We start from the raw sequence: 20982 nt of genomic DNA, 5'->3' as shown, positions 1-20982 counted from the left end.
TGCATCACGCAGACCTGCAGATACAGAGGGCACAAGGAGCATCACTGACCATCGGCCCCACATGCTGTGCTCTGAAACCTGTAGCTGCATTTGCATTGAGGCAGGGGGATGAAGGGAGGCTCAGTCTTGGGAGACAGGGCACTCCCCTGATGGGATCCTTGACCTACAGACTCTGACTGCCTTGGCCAACTTTCCTTAGACCGCCCTGTATTTAAGTCATTTCTACCCCAACCAGTCTGTCTCCCTCTCTCTCATTTCTCTTTTTCTTTAAGATTTTATTTATTCATGAGAGACACAGAGAGAGGCAGAGACACAGGCAGAGGGAGAAGCAGATTCCATGTGAAGAGCCCTATGCAGGACTCGATCCCAGGACCCCAGGATCACGACCTGAGCCAGAGGCAGACGCCGAACCCAGGTGCCCCAACTCTGTCTCTCATTTCTAGAGATTTGCATGTGTTCTGACGGCTCTCCCTGCCTCTCTGGCTTTTTCTCCATTCCTCCATGGGTATTTCCTCAAGTAAGATCTTTGCATTTTTAATCCTATTTTGGCATCTGCTTCTTGGAGCTCTTAAACTAAATCGTCTGTGGATTCAATAACGTTCAAGCCTGGGCTTGGCCATTTACTGTCTGTCAGTTAACCTCTGTGTTCTGCAGTTTAGTTATATATAATATGGGAATAATTAGTTATGTACTTCATGGGGTTATAAGGAATAATATTCATATACATAAATGTTAGCTATTATGTTCTTATATTATTGACAGTCTACTGTATAGATATCTAGATGCGCTGTCATTTTATATGAGCTGTCAGAAATTTTTCAACTCATCTTTTAGGTACCTCTTGAATTTATACTGAATACAAAAAAAAAAAAAAAAAAAGCCACCATGTCTAAAGAGGTTGAAGAATAAAAGCAGAAAATGAGAATAATATTTATGCTGTCCATATATTGTTAGCACAGCAAACATAGCAAAAATTTCCGCATGCACAATTTAAAAGACACCATTTTGCTATATTTAGCCACCTTATGTGAAAAACAAGAGACAAAAATTACAGGAGTCAGTAGGACATCGTTGAAAGCTGCATGTAAATGTGTGAAAGGTAAGAGGAAACAATAAGCAGATATTAAATGAACAATAAGCTTCTAGTGCATAATCATACTTGTAATTTTTACCAAATGCATGTGCAAACATTTAATTTTAAAAGTTTTTTCTCTGGAATTTCAATATCGATACAGTATCTCGGGACGAATATCCTGGAATGGTATCATATGAATCAATCCTACATAATACTTCATGCTTTTTAAAGAATTTTCCTTTTTTTCCTTTTTTCTATCCCTTCCCCTCCCCTCCCCTCCCTCCCTCCCTTCCTTCCTTCCTTCCTTTGTCCTTCCTTCCTTCCTTCCTTCCTTCCTTCCTTCCTTCCTTCCTTCCTTCCTTCCTTCCTTCCTTCCTTCCCTCTTTCCTTTTGAAGGAAAGAATAAGCTGGGGAAAGGGAGAGAGAGAGAGAATCTTAAGTAGGCTCCATGCTCAGCATAGAACTTGATTCGGGGCTTGATTTCATGATTCTGAGATCCAGACCTAAGGCTGAAATCAAGAGTCAGACACTTAACCAACTGAGCCACCCAGAAGCCCCAAAGAATTATCAAATAAGTGATGTTAAATAATTCTCAAACCACTTGAAAGGTAATAGAACAAACATTAAGTCTCATTTTCTATCAGGATAAACAGATAAACAAGCCTATAATGACCTTGTAGAGGACACTTTTATCATTTCTTACAGCTCAGCGAGATTCTAAGATCAGATGAGGAATTGGTTAAGTTCACTATCATTCAGAATTTCTAGAGTCATTTATATCTCTTGAATACTACATTAATCAGATATTACATGGAACCTCTGAGACTTCAAGATGTGGTGAAAAAGAAATCCCCCTGGATTTTTTTCTCCAACAAATTGAACTCTACAAGAAAGGTATGTTCTTTGGTATATTTGTTCAAAAATACTCGATAAGGTGACAAAAATGGTTTCCAAATAGCCAGTCAGATCTTAGTCAACTAGCATCCCTAAAATCTATGTCTATATGGTCTGTCACATGGTTCCCATCAGGATTCTGTCCAAGAACAAGCCGTAAGTGAGCCATATGGATTTTAGCCTCCCCTGGTGAGCAAGAATGTGTTTGATTACACAGCTTAGAGTTTCTACAGAGGAAGGCTGGCACATAAGTAACAGATGTAAGCTCCTGCTGGATCCTGCCATACATCTGCCTTGTAAACGAGTTGCAACAGGGCTTTTATTAACATAAGGTAGCCTGCTTCCCGGGTCTTTGACTCTAAAGGAAAATTTTTCTAAGACTTTTCAATTAAACTCATACTCCTATTTTAATCTTCAATTCTCCCATTTTGGGTGGCATAAAGAAATTAAATAGGATAAGGAATGAATACCTGAGAAAGGAACAAATGCCACATTTGTCTGCTTTTTGATTTTGCTGAATTTTCTTTGGAATTTCAAGATACATATTTTACTTTAGCCACTTACAGAAGGAAGTGAAAACGTTGTGATTCTCAGGGCAACACAGTTGGTTCAGTTGGTTAAGCGTCTGCCTTCAGCTCAGGTCATGATCCCAGGGTCCAGAAATCGAGGCCCACATTGGGTTCCCTGCTTCTCCCTCTGCCGCTCACCCCACTGTGGTCTCTCTCTCGCTCTCTCTCTCTCTCAAATAAATAAATAAAATCCTTAACACACACACACACATACACACATACACATTGTGATTCTGAGCAGAAGTGTTTCCTTGAACTTGCTCTGTAGTTAATAGGACAACCAGAGGACTACCGGATGACTGTTGTTTTATTATTTTTCTTTCTGAAAGATACTGAATCCAATAGTTGATAAAAGTACTTTAGATTATTAACCCAGCCTGCTCCTTGGCTCTCTTTCTTCTAGCAGAAAACAACAACAACAACACACACACATACACCTTGAGTATATATAAGAAACATCTAAGATTTTTGTTAAAAATGCAATTTCCTGGGTCCCACCTTCAGAAGTTTTGATCCAGGGTATCCTGGCAGCACCCAAGAATCTGCATTTAGTAAGGATTGTAGGTGTCTGATCCTAGAAAGCTGGCCTACACTTGGAGAAAAACTGGTCTGACCTTTGTTTTCTTCTCATGACAAGTTGGCAATTGAATCCTGTCTCCCAAAGGACTGCTTTGGCTCTACAGTTATAGCCAGTGGAAGGTTTGATAGGAACTGCTTAAGAGTGCTGAAGAGTATTTAATTGCAAAGAAGCCAATTAGCCTTTCAAAAGACAGAAATAAATTATGGATTGTCACTTATTTTAATAGCCACAGGTCAAATGGACAGCACAGTCAGGTATCAGCAGTATGACTTGGTTAGCATACTTTAGAACCTATTGAATTCATCAGTTTTTTCCCATTCTATTCCTTCCTCCTTGATCTCTACTTCCTCTTTTTACTTATCTACTAGTATGTATGTGTGTGTGTCTTTCTGAGTATATTATTTCTGTCTCTTCCTCATCTTTTCTCTCATTTTATGTTGAACTTCCCCAAACTTTGCTGTTACTTCCAAGTTGTTGCTTTTACATCCCACTCAAATCTACTTCTTTTTGTTGTCTTCTCGCTTTCCAGTAAGGTATCTTTCCACCCTATCTCCACCCTGTCCACTGAAAAAAAAACCTCTTCCTGGTAACATTCCAATGAGTAATACCGTTCAGGATAACGTGATATGTGATCAAATGAGCTAATTCATGTGGAAATGCTTTGAAAATTAGTGACAACTTAGTTATTAAACTAAAGCATACTAATTTGGAGTTGAAAAACTGGCACAAATGATGTTTGGGATCAAATTCAAGATTACCTTTATAAAAAGTGGGGGGAAATACACATATGTAAGGATGCACCAATGTGAGGCTCTCTGTGTTTCTCCTGGAGAAACATCCAAATTCTGTAGTTACTGTGCCCACATGAAGGAAGGAAGCAGTAAGCCAGAGGAGCTCAGAGCCGAGGTCTGTGCTTCTACAACATTGGTAGGAGGATAGGGAAGAACACATCAACTCTCCAGGGCAAGTTAAGAAAATTCTTGATCGTAAGAAAAGTTAAGAAAATTTTGCTGTAGGGATTTCAAGAAAATTCCTGCTCTCAGATCTTTACATGCTCTTTGTGTTTTATTTATTGCAATAGTATTGATTTAAGGTTGTCCTACTTTGCACTATTTGCTTGCCCTAAATATGATTCATGATATAGAAGCAGGATAAATGCTTATTTATCCCCTCTACCAATTTTCAGAAATAGTGAGTGGGTACTCTAGTAAGCTCCAAAGATAACCCTTGAGTTTTAAAATATAATGAACTTAATGAAATGTCATTTTTTGACATTATTTCAGTACATCACAGTTATTATTTTTATATTGAAATGGTTACATTTCGGGGGAGTGAAAGACTGGTGTCAAGTTGACTTCTTGTCCTTTTGACATAGTAGTCTGTTTTCTGTGAAAAAAGGAATCTCTGTCATCTCTTACGTATTACCTGATCCAGCTGAAATCACTTGTTTAAGAAGCCTCGGTTACTTTCAGTATGGAGAGAATAACTATAAATTACAGAATTGGGAGTTTTCCTGGTATCTTAGCCTCCTGATTAGAAGTGTCAAAAGAATAACTGAGAAAAAGGAATGACATGATCAAAGGACAATAGTTAGTGTAAATACTTTAGGAAAAAAAAAGATAACCTGAGACTTCCACGAACTTTTAAAAATTTATTTGCAAGTTAAATTTAATATGAAATATTAAAATTAACTCTACCTGTTTTCTTGTATTTTGACTTGACATTTGTCCTTACTTTGGAGAAACCTATGCATTTATTGTTTTTTTGTTCCATCTCCTAGGTGTTAACTTCATTAAGTGTGAAAAATAAAATTGCCACCGTAAGGAAATTGGACAGTCTCAACTTATGTTTTTTTTTTTTTTTTTTTTCTCAGCTGGTTCATCAGTATGCTAAGCAATGTGAGAATGTATATTTAGTCTGAAGATCTGGCTCATTAATCATCTACTACCATATTCTCCTAAGTAGTAAAGCTCTTGTTAATGAAACTGATGGATAGTGCAAAGCAACCTAATGAGTCCTTCACGTTTGCATTAGTGTGTTAGACAGCAAAAAGGCTTGTAGAAAACTAGGTATTTCAGAGCTATAAGACCTGTAAGAAGTTCCTATTTCATATCTTAGGTGAGGAATTAGAAATCCAAAGAGATAAGTGATTTCCTCAGTGCTGCATGGTTATTATTAAGAAAAAAATAATTGTTTAATAACTGTCTGACTAAAATGCATTTCCCGCCTTTTACATCAAAGTCTACTTTCCTTGGAGGAAACCAGGTGAATATTCAGCTTTATTTTTAAATATGCTTAAGTGGAAATAAAATGGCACCTCAGTACTTTTTGGAAATAAGTAATTTTAGTCACAGGAAAAAATATATTAAAATATTTATACAGCATTCTCATCATGGAATTTCTTTTTAAAGAATGTTTAGGAAAGGGCAATATGATTGAGAAAATGTTTGTCTTAATAGAAAATGTATCCATGCTCAAACGAGTATTTGTCAGTTTCTCATTTTTTTGAAGGTTTATTCTGAAGTACCTACCCTGTCTGAATGTGATTTATAAGTTTCTGTATATTGCAATTCCATTTAGTGTACGAAATCCCAATTAGAAAAGAAAAAAAGAACCTAAATCATAGATTGATTTAAAGAAATTTACCTTGTGTTTTTTTCTCAAGGACGCATAGGCCACATTTCTATTAGCAGAAAGCTGACTGAGCATATTAAAATGGCTTTTAATTTTTGATGAGAGCTTGATCTATAGATGTTTCTCCAGTTTTTAAGGACATGGTGTCATAAACATTTGCATAGACATGTACTTATTATCTTTTTATTTAGAGATAATACTATGGTGAAACTTTTGTGGAAAATTTATGTATTGAATACAAGATGTCTAACAAATATTGTGCAAAACAATGCAGAAGGTCTTATGGTAGTAAGTCCTTCAACTACAGGAATAGTAAGATAAAGATTATAACTACCATATGTGTGGTAGAAATGTGGTCTTCCATCTTTGTATCAAGTTGGGTTGGATTTCTTCAATTTTTTTGAAATATAATTTTTTTAAAAGATTTTATTTACTTATTCATGAGAGACACAGAGAGAAAGGCAGAGACACAGGCAGAGGGAGAAGCAGGCTCCCTGTGGGGAGCCCGATGTGGAACTCAGTCCCAGGACCCTGGGATCACGACCTGAGCCAAAGGCAGATAGTTGAGCACTGAGCCACCCAGGAGTCCCTTTTTTGAAATGTGATTTACAAACAGTGTTATATTAGCTTCAGGTGTCTAATATAGTAATTCAACACTTCTATTCATTTCTTGATGCTCATCAAGATAAGTGTACTCTTAATCCCCTTTATCTGTTTCATCCTCTTCTAACCCATCTTCCCACTGGCAATCACCAGTTTGTTCTCTGTACTTCAGTGTCTGTTTTTTTTTTTTTTGTCAATTTTTTTCTTTGTTTCTGTTTGTTTTGTTTATTAAGTTCCACACAGAGTAAAACCATATGATATTTGTCTTTCTCTGTCTGATCATTTCACTTAGCACTACACCCTCTAGGTCCATCCAAGTCATTACCAATGGTTCCATTTCATTCTTTTTTTTATGGCTGAGTAACGCCCCGTTGTACATATTTACCACATCTTTTTTATCCATTTATCTAACAATGGACACTTGGATTGCTTTCATACATTGGCTATTTTAAATAATGCTACAATAAACAAAGGGTACATATATCTTTTGAACTAGTGTTTTCGTTTGGGTAAGTACTCAGCAGTGGGATTACTGAATCATATGGTAATTCTTTTTAAAAATTTTTTGAGAAACCTCTGTACTACTTTCCATAGTGGCTGCACCATTTTGCATTCCTATCATCAGTGGGTTTCTTTTCCTCCACATCTTTGTCAGCACTTCTTGTTTCTTGTGTTTTTGATTTTAGCCATTTTGTACATTGTAAATTGATAGCTCAGTATGATTTTGATTTGCATTTCCCTGATGATTAGTGATGTTGACTATCTTTTCATAAGTCTGTTGGCCATTTGTATGTCTTCTTTGGTAAAATGTCTTTGAGGACCTCTATTAACTTTCTAATCAGATTATTATTATTTTTTTAAATTTTTTGGTGTTGAGTTGTATAAGTTCCTCATATATTTTGGATATTAATCCCTCACTGAATATAATTTGGATTTGCCAAATCTTCTCCCATTCAGTAAACTGCATTTTTGCTTTGTTGATCATTTCCATTGCTGTGAAAAAGCCTTTTATTTTGGTATAGCCCTAATAGTTTAATTTTGCTTTTGTTTCTCTTTCCTCAGGGGACCTATCTAGAAAAATGTTTCCACAACTGATGACAAAGAAATTACTGCCTATGTTTTCTTCTGGGAATTTGATGGTTTCAGGTCTCACATTTAGGTCTGTAATCCATTCAAGTTTACTTTTGTATATGGTATAAACAAGTGGTCCAGTTTCATCCTTTTGAATGCTGTCCAGTTTTCCAACATCATTTGATTGAAGAGACTATTTTTGCCCCATTGCATATTCTTGCCCCTTTTGTCGTAGATTAATTGACCATAAAAGTGTGGTCTATTTGGTTCTATTAGCTGCTCTCAGTTCTGTTAATCTATGTGTCTATTTTTGTTTCAGTATCCTGAATACAGCTTAATAGTATATTTTGTAATCTGAGATTGTGATACCTCCAGCTTTGTTCTTCTTTTTCAAGATTGCTTTGGTTATTTGAGGTCTTTTGGGGTTCCATACAAATTTTAGGATTAATTGGTCTAGTACTGTGAAAATGCTTCTTATTTTGAAAGAGATTGCATTAAATTTATAGATTGCTTTGAGTAGTATGGATATTTTAACAATATTGGTTCTTCCAATTTGTAAGTAGGGGATATCTTTCCATATATTTGTGTCATTTTAAACTTCTGTCATCAGTGTTTTACAGTTTTCAAAGTACAGATCTTTAACCTCCTTGACTAATCCCTAGGTATTTTATTCTTTTTTGGTACAGTTATAAATGAGATTGTTTTCTTAATTTCTCATTCTGCTGCTTCATTATTAGTGTATAGAAATGCAACAAATTTCTGTATTTGACTTTGTGTCCTGAAACTGTACTGAATTCATTTATTAGTGCTAGTAGTATATTTGTGGAGTTCTTAGAATTTTCTATATATGATAACATGTCATCTGCAAATAATGAAAATTTTACTTCTTTCTTAAAAAATTGCCTTTTATTTATTTATCTTACCAGATTTTTGTGGCTAGGACTTTCAATTCTGTGTTGAATAAAAGTGATAAGAGTAGACATCCTTGCTTTGTTCCTAACCTTAGGGGAAAGTTAACATTTTTCACCGTTGAATATGATGCTAGCTGTGGACTGCACATGGCCTTTATTATTTTGAAGTAGGTTCCCTTGAAACCTACTCTGTTAAAGGTTTTTTTTTTTTTTTTTTTTTTAAACATCTACCTTATTTTCTATTTATTTATTTATTTATTTATTTATTTATTTATTTATTTATTTATGATAGTCACACACACAGAGAGAGAGGTAGAGACACAGGCAGACGGAGAAGCAGGCTCCATGCACTGGGAGCCCAACACGGGATTCGATCCCGGGTCTCCAGGATCGCGCCCTGGGCCAAAGGCAGGCGCCAAACCGCTGCGCCACCCAGGGATCCCATGTTGAAGGTTTTTATCTTGAATGAACATTGTACTTTGTTGAATGCTTTTTCAGGATCTATTTAGATGATCATTTGTTTTTTTTCCCCTTGTCTTGTTAATGTGATAAGTCACACTGATTAACTTGTGAACATTGAACCACTCTTATATACTGGGAATAAATCCTACTTGATCATCATGAGGATTTTTTAAGTGTATTGTTGGATTTGGTTTGCAAATTGACAAACCTTTTGCCAGACTCATAAAACAAAACAAAAAAGAAAGGACTCAAATCAAAAATAAAGGAGAGGGCAGCCCCGGTGGCGCAGTGGTTTGGCGCCGCCTGCAGCCTGGGGTGTGATCCTGGAGACCTGGAATCGAGTCCCATGTCGGGCTCCCTGCTTGGAGCCTGCTTCTCCCTCTGCCTGTGTCTCTGCCTTTCTCTCTCTGTGTCTATGAATAAATAAATAAAATCTTAAAAAAAATAAAGGAGAGGAAATAACTGACACCACAGAAATACAAAGGATTATAAAGAACATTATGAAAAATTATAAGCTAATAAATTGGATGTTCTAGAAGAAACAAATTCCTAGAAACATAAGTAGAAAAAAATGGAAAATATGAACAGACTAATTACTAGCAATGAAATTGAATCAGTAATCAACTCCCACAAAACAGAAGTCTAGGACTAGATGGCCTCATAGGTGAATTCTATCAAACATTTAAAGAAGAATCAATACCTATTCTTCTCAAACCACTATAAAAAATAGACGAGAAGGGGAACCTTCTAAATTGATTTATGAGACCAGTATTACCTGATATTAAAATCAGATGAAGACACTACAAAAAAAAAAAAAAAAAAAAAAAAAAAAAAAACAACTACATTCCGGTATATCTGATAAACATAGATGCAAAAATTCCTTCAGTCTTTAAAAGGAAACTGGCCCTGTGACTTTCTTTCATAAATAGAATGACCTGAAAGTGACAATGTATGGCTTTGGTCTTTCTGCTTTTAAAATGCTGCCCTAAGGTTGTTATGTAAGGAAGCTGATATTACCTATTAGAGGATAAGATGCCACAGGACATAGAACCAAGGTGCCCCACTGAGTGAAAAGCACAAACTGCCAGACATGAACTGGATGTAAGTGAGGCTGCAACAGACCCTAAATGGTTTTACAATTTGGTACTAGGTGATTAATGGGGGGGAGGGGGCAAGGAAACTGTCAGTAGAGGCTAGAAAAGAAGCAAAGGAACTGTTGGAAGCTGAGAAAGAGCAACCTATGTCACAAGTGGCTGAACAGTCGTAAAACTATCACTTGCTGTAATTCAGAAGAAAGATATTGTACTAAATACTCATAAGGCTCTGACTAAGGAGATCTCTAGCCAGATACTGAAGGTGCCCATTTTATTTTCCCAGCTACGTATGATGAACAGATGAACTAAAAAAGGAACTGTTTGATTTTAAAGCCGATTTTATAAAGATAGAAGATTCTAGGATTGCTACGTTAAAGAACATTGGTGTTGAACTGGTACCAAGACTATCAACTTGGACTTGACCTTTAGGAACTGAGGCATTTACAGAAGAAAAGAGATCTGTGGAAAGCAGAAAGTAGGCCATCGTAACTACTTAATTACAAACCTATGCTAGAGAAAAGAAAAGCATTTTAGAGAGCAGAACCAAGAATCCAGAGAGGGTACCAAGAATTTAGGACAACAATGGATGAGAGAGTCATTTTTAGGGAGCACATAGGAGCCATGATCAAAGAACATTCCCTATCTTCAGAGATACAGCAACTGGCAGTAAGTGATCGGCTGTGTTTCAGAATTACTCTGAACCCGTAAATTCCATATGGTCCCATTCATATTGAGGTTATATGTTCATATTATTTCTTTTGAGGTTATCTTGTCTCCATTTTACCAATGCTAGATGGATGGATGGATGGATGGATGGATGGATGGATGGATGGATGTGTTTGGTGAGTTGATAGTGGTACGTCACCTTTTTAGCTTATAGATTTCTGGACAAAACACATAATTAGATACTGGACTCTGAGCTCAGTGCTACTTATAGATAATACTTGTAGGGATTTTTTCTAAAAAGGTTTTCTTTATTTATTCCTGAGATACACAGAGAGAGGCAGAGATATAGGCAGAGGGAGAAGCAGTTTCCCTGCAGGGAGCCTGATGCAGGACTCCATCCCAACACCTGAGCCAAAGGCAGATGCTCGACCACTGAGCCACCCAGGTGCCCCACTTTTAAGGATCCTGAGAACAGATAAATGTCAATATGTGAATATGGGAAGATCATAAGTAATTATATAACCAGAGGACATATTGTGATAGATTTAATATGGCTGTAAATTCTTTTTAGTTTCTCCCATCAAGAAATAGTCTCTTTTACCACTCCTTGAATCACAGGAGGCTTTTTGACTTGCTGTTTCTAATGCAACGTAGCTGAACAGATACGTGATCTCCAGAGTCTAGGCCTCAAGATATCTTGCAGTGTCTTTCTTTGTCACCTTGGAATGCTGCTATGAGACCATCTCTCCTGCAGAAAGATGGAAGGACATGTTGAAGGAAACAGAGGTGCATACCATTTGGTAGCAGCACTAGCTGCCAGACATAGATGAGGCCATTTGGGACCTTCCTGCTGAGCTCACTTTCTAGCTGAGTGCAGACACATAAATGAGAACAGTCAAATTCAGCAAAGGACCCTCCTAGACATGACTCAGGATGTTGTCATCCACTGAGATTTGAGGGAAGTTTACCACAAAAAAGGCATTTAATTGGAAATGAGACAGGCATGATGTTCTCTAAAAGAGAAGGAGGGATATTTTGTGTAAGGAAGAGCCACATTTAGTTTAGGAGAAATAAGAAAATGTTCAATGAAGAATGTGCTGTTTGAGATTTGTTCTCAAATATGTGTCTGAAAGATACACTGGGGACATGGAGTAGAAGAATTTGAAAGTCACAGTGTGATATTTATACTCTGAAAGCAATGGGAAGCTGGTATTGTTTGTTTAGAAGAGTAGCTTAAATCCACGGCAGTGCGAGTAACCAAGGGGAGAGCTAGAACATTGAAGGCGCCTCTTGAGTGATTGTTGAATGAATGACCCGATTTTTTTTTTTCCTAATCTATTAGGTGTTACAACCCAGTGAAGTCCTCATTGCCAGTTTAGTCCATTGTGAGAATGTGTCAGAATGTGCTAGGAAGAAAAACACCTTAATGTTCATCAAAGGGCCTGAGAACAGAAGTGAATCAAATGTCTTCATGTTGGGAACAGTGTTGAATATATTGGCCTGTGGCAAACCTGCATGGAGGGATACATTTTGGACAGGTGAAGGGAAGAGACTGCAGTGAGCGTGAACAGGATGACCTTTCTGGAGAGTTGTGCCACTATTTTATGCATGGTCACAGGTACTTTAGGACACATAGCGTACATGTGGCAAACATTTGCCCTCCTTGGTCATTTGGATTAATTTGTACCATAAATGCAACTTTTACCATCCTGTTCCCAGATTCATGGGCTTGATATATGGCATTATTTAGGTCTTTATTTTTCCTCTTAACTTCCGCTAAGGGAGTCTTCCAGCGTGACCATCCTGATTGATGATGACCCTCCCAGTGACTAACTCCACGGAGTGTATGTGTGGACAGCTTTATGACTTGTGGGACTCTGGGAACATTTCCAGTCACTTTGTTTTTGTTTCCCCTTGTTTCTTGCTCTCTTTCAAAGAAGTTTGAACTTACTTTCTCTCTCTGTTTGACTCTGAGTGAGGACCACTCTTGGGTCTTGATCTCAGAGACCGCATCCTTGTCTTCACTGTTGTGCTAGGCCAGCTGGTAGGCACGTGGCATGAGCTGATTTGTGCTGTTAGGGATCATCGGTTGTATCTCTTGCCTCTGGCTGTCATTGTCATCACTTCTTCTTTGGCACAGAGTTGTGCGCATCAGAGAGGCTCAATAATGTTTTGGTTTTTGTTGATGATCAGCTTTCCTATTCTGTCAAGACGTTATAGTTCCTCTGTTAAAATTTGCAGCACGTGAGGCATATGTGATGTCAACCTGCTGAATTGTCAGTGATTTTTACCAATTAGATGTTTTATTTCCTTGTGCTTGATTCTGTTTTCTAAGCTGTTAACCAAATCCAGCCTTCTCATTGTCACATTCCTTGCTAATTAAAGATACAATAGGTGCTTTTCCAGTGATTAGGCACGTCAGTTATGAGCAACCGTAGAACAAGGAGGAAAAGCTTTTGGCTTGAACTTGAGTCCAAGGAGCATAACCACTAAAATCAAAGCTGCTTTCACATTTTCCTCCCTCCCTCCCTGCTTCCCTGCCTTCCTTTGCCACTTACCTTTTTCTCCCTAAAATGTTAACTTCTCCTTATATAAGTTATATGCGTCACCACAAAACATTTTGGGAAATAATTCAAAGTATGGAGAAATAAGTAATTGTTTTTTCCTTGAGGGATCACTAGACTCTTTTTTTTTTTTTTTTCCTGGAAGAGACTATCTGTGCCTAGAACCAAATACTAAGGCATAGTCTCAAACAGTCAATGTTGCCCAACCGTTTTTTCTGGCCTCTAGAAATGGTGATGATGGTGGCAGTACCACTACTTACTATTATCATGCGTAGCCTAATTGAGGTTTTTCTGGCCTCTAGAAATGGTGATGATGGTGGCAGTACCACTACTTACTATTATCATGCGTAGCCTAATTGAGTCCTCTTTCCATTTAGGTGGGTGGTTGGATCATCATCATGTCGTCTTGAGGTCTCCTCTGCCATGAAGACAAGACAAAGCCTTCATTTTTAGAATGCCTCTCCCTATTGGTTTCCGGTTGACCTAGACCAATGAGAAGTATTTTCACCTGACTAGGAAGGCAAAAGCAAGGAGAGGCCATGATTCTCTGAAAGCAGTTTCAGCCAGAAGCTGTGCAGATGAGACATTAACCCTGGTTTCCTGGTTGGTTCCTAAGAACCACCCTCTCACTGCTGCAGACAGAGAGGGTCAGTGGGAGCTTCCATATATTTGCTGGAGTTACCCGGTGAGCTCAGCAAGAATGCTCCTCAGTACCCTGGGCTGAGGTCATCAGGGTGGCTTTTGCGACCTTTCCTCCCCAACCCTTACCATGGCTGAGTAAATCTCTCATTCTTTGTCTTAAACCCTTCATGCTAGAACACATCAAGTGGTTTCTACTTTTCCAGGAAACTCTGGTAAAAATAAATTCTTTAAGTTTGGTTGATATTCATATTCTTCAGTTAAGAAAACAGGTTTACTGAGTCCTATAATTGGAACAAGCACACAGAACTAGTCAGTGACGGGAGGAATTGAACTCAGAAGTGTGTCTCTGAGTTTCTACAAATCCTTTGTGCTACAGCTGATAGGGGCTGCCTATGTGTACTTTCGGCGATGTAGCCTTTTCTCCTCTGTGTCCTGGCACCTCAGCCTCTCCCACTACCCATGTTGGCCATCACTACTCTGTAATATCAGCTCTATTTTATTCTCAGGGTCCTGCCCTGGGTCCCGAATTTGGGAAGTGAAGGGTATCTCTTTCTAATGCATTCTAAGGATAAGAGGCGTGTGTCCTTTCTTTCTGCACCCTCCCCCAACTCCCAGAGGTTTCATAGCTTTTGAAGATTCTACCTGTCTGCTTTTGTTCCGAGAACGCACAAGGTTGATGATGAGCCCGATCCTGATCATTGATGGTGGGTGGGGGGGTGGGTGGGTAGGTTGACTAGTTTCATTTTTGCTATCAACCAGATTTTTCTTGTCTCAGGGATTCCTCACCTTTGTACTTATTATGTAGAGTTTATCTTCCAGTTGTTGTGTTCTTTCCTTTTAAATCATCAAAATCCGAGGTCAGTTTGTATTTCTTATTTTACTTATTTCTTTGTTTTACCGTGTCTCTTCTGACTTTTTTTATTCTTTCTGTGACTTTTTACAAAAGCTCATTGACCTTCTGACCTGATGAGATAGTTACAGAGATTTTTCACATCTATGTTGGGATAACAACCTTAAAAGCTATGCTGCTTTGGAGTTTCATCTTGTGACCTTCTTTGTTACTAATTATTCAGGGTAAAGAGTCTATATATTGACAGTGAGCAGTTTAACGCTGGCATAAATCTGGCATCGTTGGTTAATTTTAGAAGTCAAACATCAAAGTTATCCAATTTTTCTTGTCAAAGATTTAAATTATATGACAGCTGAAAATTAATTGCTAAATATATCAGTGACTTCATTTTTCTTAAAAGATAAGTGATTTACAAAAAAATATGTGGAGTAGGGTTTCAGTATGTTTTTATTTTGTGGGGATTTCCAATTAAATGCATGGTTTTGCTATCAATTATCATGGGAAGATAAGTTAAATCTACTCAATTAAACAGTCACTTTTGAAGTTTCTGGATCTAACTTTTTGACCCATCTTAATGTTAATTTAGCCTCCTTTTCAAAGGGAAGTAAAGGATTCACCTAAGGATTTCTGTTCATTAGTATTAATTAGTGAATCCATTTGACTATGTCAAGAAGAGATAAGAGATAATTTGAAGTGGAAAAACCGTACCTTTTGATGGACTATGATAATCATTAATTTATCTCTATGCACTTTATATTGCCATGGAAAGATACAAATGCTTTTGCCTATGGCCTCTTTAAAATTCTCTTTTTTCCACCTACCACTGCAGCAAGTTGTTCATGGATTATAAAGAAATACTACACTCAGTTTCATTACATGGACTTACTGACTTTTTTAGTCATCAGATTTCAAATATTTTTTGTCATCTCATCCAATTTATTCCCTCATTCCAAACTCCCACTGAGTCTCTGTTGGAGGTGCTAAGTATACCCTAGCCACCAATCAATCGACCAGTCAATACGTACATATATACCTATTCAAATACATACACACTAAACATAGTTCAGAAATTCAGAGTAAAGGCTGTGAGAAACATGTAAAGTAATAAGTTATAATGAAACTAGGAAATTTTGAAAAATAAATATGAATAAATTGGGTCATCACAGGAGAGGAGTTTACAAAATTTGCTTTAATTGCCGATGAGAGCCACACCTGAGGGCTAATGTATTAGCTGGGGCCTAAGCCAAGTAAGCAGTTCTTCAGGCAAAAAACTGGATTGAATCGTGGATGGAGAATGGAGCAAAGAATCACAAAGGAAGGAACAGTATAAGTACTTACTCTGGGTTAAAGAATGATAATAAGAAAGTAGTCATTACTTTCATATTTAATATCTGTAATTAGATTTCATTTAAAACGTCCCATTTTATATCCCCTCCCTTCTGTTAGGCTTACCACAATAGCTTATCATATACTTGGTGACACATGAATATAGCTTCAACATCTTAGGTGTTACATAATTGAAAATAGTTTAAGCTAAAGTAAATAAGGATTATATTAAGAATTTAGAATTTTTATAATTACCATGCATTAAATTTGGGGCTAATAGCCTCTCCAAAGAGACCTTTAATAGCGATGCTTTAGAAGAGTTAGCAAGAGCACTAAAACAAAAACAAGGGGATCCCTGGGTGACTCAGTGGCAGGTTTAGCACCTGCCTTCTGGCTCAGGGCATGATCCTGGAGTCCTGGGATCGAGTCCCACATCGGGCTCCCTGCATGGAGCTTGCTTCTCCCTCTGCCTGTGTCTCTTCCTCTCTCTCTCTCTCTGTGTCTCTCATGAATAAATAAATAAAATCATAAAAAAAGGAAAATAAAACAAAAAACAAACTAGCTTAGGGTGATTCTGAAAGTTATTAGTCCTAAAAAACAACATCCTTAAAGATTAGGCAAGTTTATTTGGGTGGGGTGAGGGGTGTATTACTTCAGAAGGGAGTGTGTGTTAGTGATGTCTTGAGGTGCCTTCCTAACCCCAGTCTTCCTGAAACATGAAATCTTTGTGGTCCAATGAGCTAAGATTGCTTTCTTATCCATCAATAGACCCATGAGGACTTAGGGTATGTAAGTTCTGGTACTGATTCTGGCACTTGCTAGCAATTTGGTCGTAGATGATAAAATTCTTGGATGTGCTACGGTTTTCCCACGTTGGCATGGGCTTTTCCCATTGTGAAAATGAAATGTTATTTATAGGAAAGAGGTCTATAAATTACAAAGTACTTTATCAGCTCTCTATACGTTGCCTGCCTGGATATTCCTGACTCAAGAGAATATACAATGTAGAAGGCACCATTTCAGGACAGATGAAGGAACCGTATGATGCCTGGAGTCACGTAGACGATGCCAGAGCAGCACCAACCCTCCTATCCAATGTCTCTTCAGGATTGTTTCTGCTACAACATACTGAGTTTTCCTATGAGTTTGTGTGGAAAAATGGACTGAGAATATTGCTGTGTTGGCAGTTTTGCCACTAAAAATGACCACTTAGGAAAAGTGTATTTGTGACCCATCTGCTCTCATTGTGGGAGCTGTAAATGTAGGAGACACATTACTTCCATTAATCTGTCCTAAGAGTGCATTTCTTTAAAAATTCGTAGAAGGATCTGTCATTTTATTCCTAATACTATACTAATTCACACTAATGACTTGAGAATTCCCGAGAGGTGACTAAATTGTGCAAATGAGTAGCAATGAACATTAAAAGGCAACATTATAAAATCAGGAATGTGGAATCCAGAGATGTACTTTATTTATTTTGACAAGGGCAGTTTACTTTCGGTAACTCATCATAAAGTACTGCTGTAGAATAGTAAATGTACTAAAGTTGTTTTATTAAAGTAATAAAGCCCGAATGAGAGTCCTCACTGAAGCCCACCACCATTAAATTGCTACTAAATACTGAGTTAAAAGATGCCAGGTTATTGTATTTTTTTATTTTCTGTGTAAAGTTCTGTTTAAAATTGTGGAGTTTCCAGAAAACGTGAGTTTGATGGCTTCTCTTCTCTCCCACACTTGTCTTTGGAATGAAAACATTTTTCTAATTACCTGAACACTTGGAATCATTCATTTTCAATTGCTTAGCATATTTTATTCATAAGACTGAGATCATGACCAAGTTCACAGAAAAGTTCAACGCTGAGAGTATGTGCTTTGCCCTCACTGATAGCACTTTTGGCAACACAAAGCAGAGGCCCAAGAAACAATGGGATCCCTGGGTGGATTCAAGGAGGCATACCTGTACCATGCATACAGGCTAGCCACTGAGCTCTTCCTGGTTGGTTTTGCCTAATCATGGAGTTCATGTCCATTCATTCTATCTTATTATGGTCCTATTTCTCAAAGTTAGAAGTGATGCATTTTGTTTCTTCTGGGTTCTCTCTGTGCCCACCCGTGACACATAGAGATCTATAACACATGGTGTTCATCATAAGGGGCTTGATAAATTTTATTAATCTTGGCTAAGAGGAGGGGGAACCATATTTTTCACTTGGTTTGTAAATGTTTGTCTTCCTATAAATTTTGGTATAAGATGGTGATTTGTAGAAGGGAAGAAGCAGTCATGTTCCTTTGAGAAGGACATAGGATCAATCCTGTTGCTTATGTTTTTAATAAAACACCATATGGATGATTTTGAAAGGCTTAGTAAAACCCATCACCTCTTCTGAAAAAGTAACCTAAAGTGCTACTGACTGTTGTGTCCTTTATTCTGGATAATCAATAGCTCTTTTCATTAATAGTGTGGAATGTGAAGCTGCACATAAATGGTTTCTGTACTATATTTATATACTCCAGCTTTGCTTATAGTCATGGTAAGCTGAATTCTGTTCTATCATTTTTTATTGAGTGAAAATCCAGTTTGTATAAATGGGATTATTGTTAGTTATTCAAAACTACTAATAGGCTATCACCCATACAAAATGGATAAAAATAGCAAGTTCATGGTATATTTTATTCTTTTATTCAGTTTTCTTTGTTAGCATGGTATGTAATGAAATATTGTGAATAGCAATATAGTTTATATGTGGTACCTGTTTCAGTAATACATTTTATTTAATATCTTTTTATTAAATGAATGTGCTTAACAACTGCTAGCTGTAGTTCACCAGGTTACAAATAAAAATTTTCTAACAGAAACATATAACAGGAAACCATGAAACCCAGTGAAATTATATTGTTCCTGTGTTTTTTTTTTCCCCTCCTTTTTGGCCTCGTTGTATATTATGAATTCCGAAGTGCAGGTAAATTGGTGGTTTGTGAATTTTATAGAACACAGAAAAAACCTGCAACCTCATAAGTAATAGAGTCTGACCAAGTTTAGAAATGCTCAAATTGGCGTGAGAACAAAGTTGCAAGATCGGCTGAGGGTTAAAATATATCAGACAGGTGACAGGGTCTAGAAGATCTTTACAGATAGTGGTTTTTAGGTATTTCACAGGCTCAGATTTGTCTGAAATATCTCAATGTGAGTCTGAATTTTCCCTGGACAAATGTTCCATTTCAAGTTTTCCACCTCTTACTATCACAGGGTGTACAATCCAAGAGGTCTGAGTTCTAATTTTAGCTTCATCGTTTACTGCTTACGTGACTTGAGTATATTAATTAACATTTTGAGCCCCAGTTTCCACATTTATTTGGTAGAATTAATAATTTTTCCCTTTTCTTGAAAATATGGTGAGGATTATATGGCATAATACAGGCGATAATTTAAACTTAGATGTGGCCATATTTTAAGTGTTTTAAAAGTCCATGTGTTGAAGAGGAAATGTACTATTGATTCACCCAGTCCTTTCCCCAGTCAACCACCTTGCTAGAGTCTATATTGTAGTCACGTGGTGTAGTAGATAAGAGAGAAATCTGGGCTGTCCCAGGGACTGCCTTAGGGAAGCCTGGTGGTTACTTAGAGATGTGTAAACAACCTATTTTAACACAATGATACAGGTGGCTATCTGAAATACATATGAAATTCCAGTGTGGCCACAAGAATAAAAAATGTCAGCTGAAGTATAGGAAACAGTACAGAAAACTGGAAGGATGGTTCTTAACTTGAGTCCAGAATGCTAAGAGGAACAAATCAGGTGAGCAAAGAGTTGGTGTATCCTAGGGATTCCTTACAAAAAAACAAACAAACAAAAAAATTGTCAAATGCTACTGATACCTAAAAGTCTATTGAGCTTGGAGAATGTGAGCAATTTCCAAAGGGCCAAAAGAAATCCGTTGGACAGGTACAGCTTTAAAAATGTACAATTTGCAGTATTTCTGTTTTTAACAAGATTTAAATAAGTGACAAAGAAATCAACTACTCTCCAACTTTTGGTCTGATTTTGAGCTGGTATGAAGCTGTTTATTCCTTCTCTTCAAGAGGAATTGCACTAAGATAGTGTACACAAACTGCTACAATAATTTTCTCGTTTTATGTAAATAAAAGTTATAATACTTGTTACCCTGGGTGGGAGCTGTGTGCCAAGGAAATATTTAGTGAATACCCTTTTACTTTAACCATTGCAATAAAAGACACGTGGACAGGAGGTATGGTTTCTATCTCTGATGATAAACTTTACAAAATAAACTCTTATTTTATTAACTTAGAGTTTTCACAGAAGAACTTATATAAACCTTGGTGTTTGTTTTTGTTTTTTTTTTTTTTTTTTAATTTACTTTTAGAGAGAGAGTGCATGCACACACGAGGGAGTGGAGAGGGGAGGGACAGAGAGGGAAAGGGAGAGAGAATCTTCAGCAGGCTCCACGCCCAGGGCGAGGCTGGATCTCCATCCTGAGACCGTGACCTGAGCCAAAATCAAGAGTTAGTTGCTTAGCCAACTGAGCAACCCAGGTGCCCCTAAACCTTGATTTGATTTATTTATTTATTTATTTATTTATTTATTTTAAATTTATTTTTTATTAGTGTTCAATTTGTCCACATATAGAATAACACCCAGTGCTCATCCCATCAAGTGCCCCCCTCAGTGCCCGTCACCCAGTCAACCCCACACCCCGCCCACCTCCCCTTCCACCACCCCTAGTTCGTTTCCCAGAGTTAGGAGTCTCTCATGTTCTGTCTCCCTTTCTGATATTTCCCACTTATTTTTTCTCCTTTTCCCTTTATTCCTTTTCACTAGTTTTTATATTCCCCAAATGAATGAGACCATATAATGTTTGTCCGTCTCTGATTGACTTATTTCACTCAGCATAATACCCTCCAGTTCCATCCACGTTGAAGCAAATGTAAACCTTGATTTTAATCTTAAAAATGTTATCCTGTATTCCATGCTGAGATGATAAGCTCAGTAATAGTAATTGCTGTGTAAGGTGGTAAGTA

At 37.4% G+C, this 20982-nt stretch overlaps 1 long non-coding RNA gene across 1 annotated transcript; it reads left to right on the top strand.

Annotated features, from left to right (window-relative positions):
- The first annotated feature begins 1784 nt into the window (after nt 1-1784).
- On the top strand, nt 1785-10741 carry LOC125754828 (uncharacterized). Its single transcript, XR_007409694.1, has 3 exons — nt 1785-1969; nt 7418-7514; nt 10177-10741. It is a non-coding gene; the product is annotated as an uncharacterized LOC125754828 (long non-coding RNA).
- Nucleotides 10742-20982: the final 10241 nt, after the last annotated feature.

Source organism: Canis lupus, chromosome 3 (genome assembly GCF_003254725.2).
Source record: "Canis lupus dingo isolate Sandy chromosome 3, ASM325472v2, whole genome shotgun sequence".
Lineage (NCBI taxonomy): Eukaryota > Metazoa > Chordata > Mammalia > Carnivora > Canidae > Canis > Canis lupus.
The sequence above is the reverse complement of the archived record's forward strand: the minus strand, read 5'-3'. Positions and strand labels throughout refer to the sequence as shown.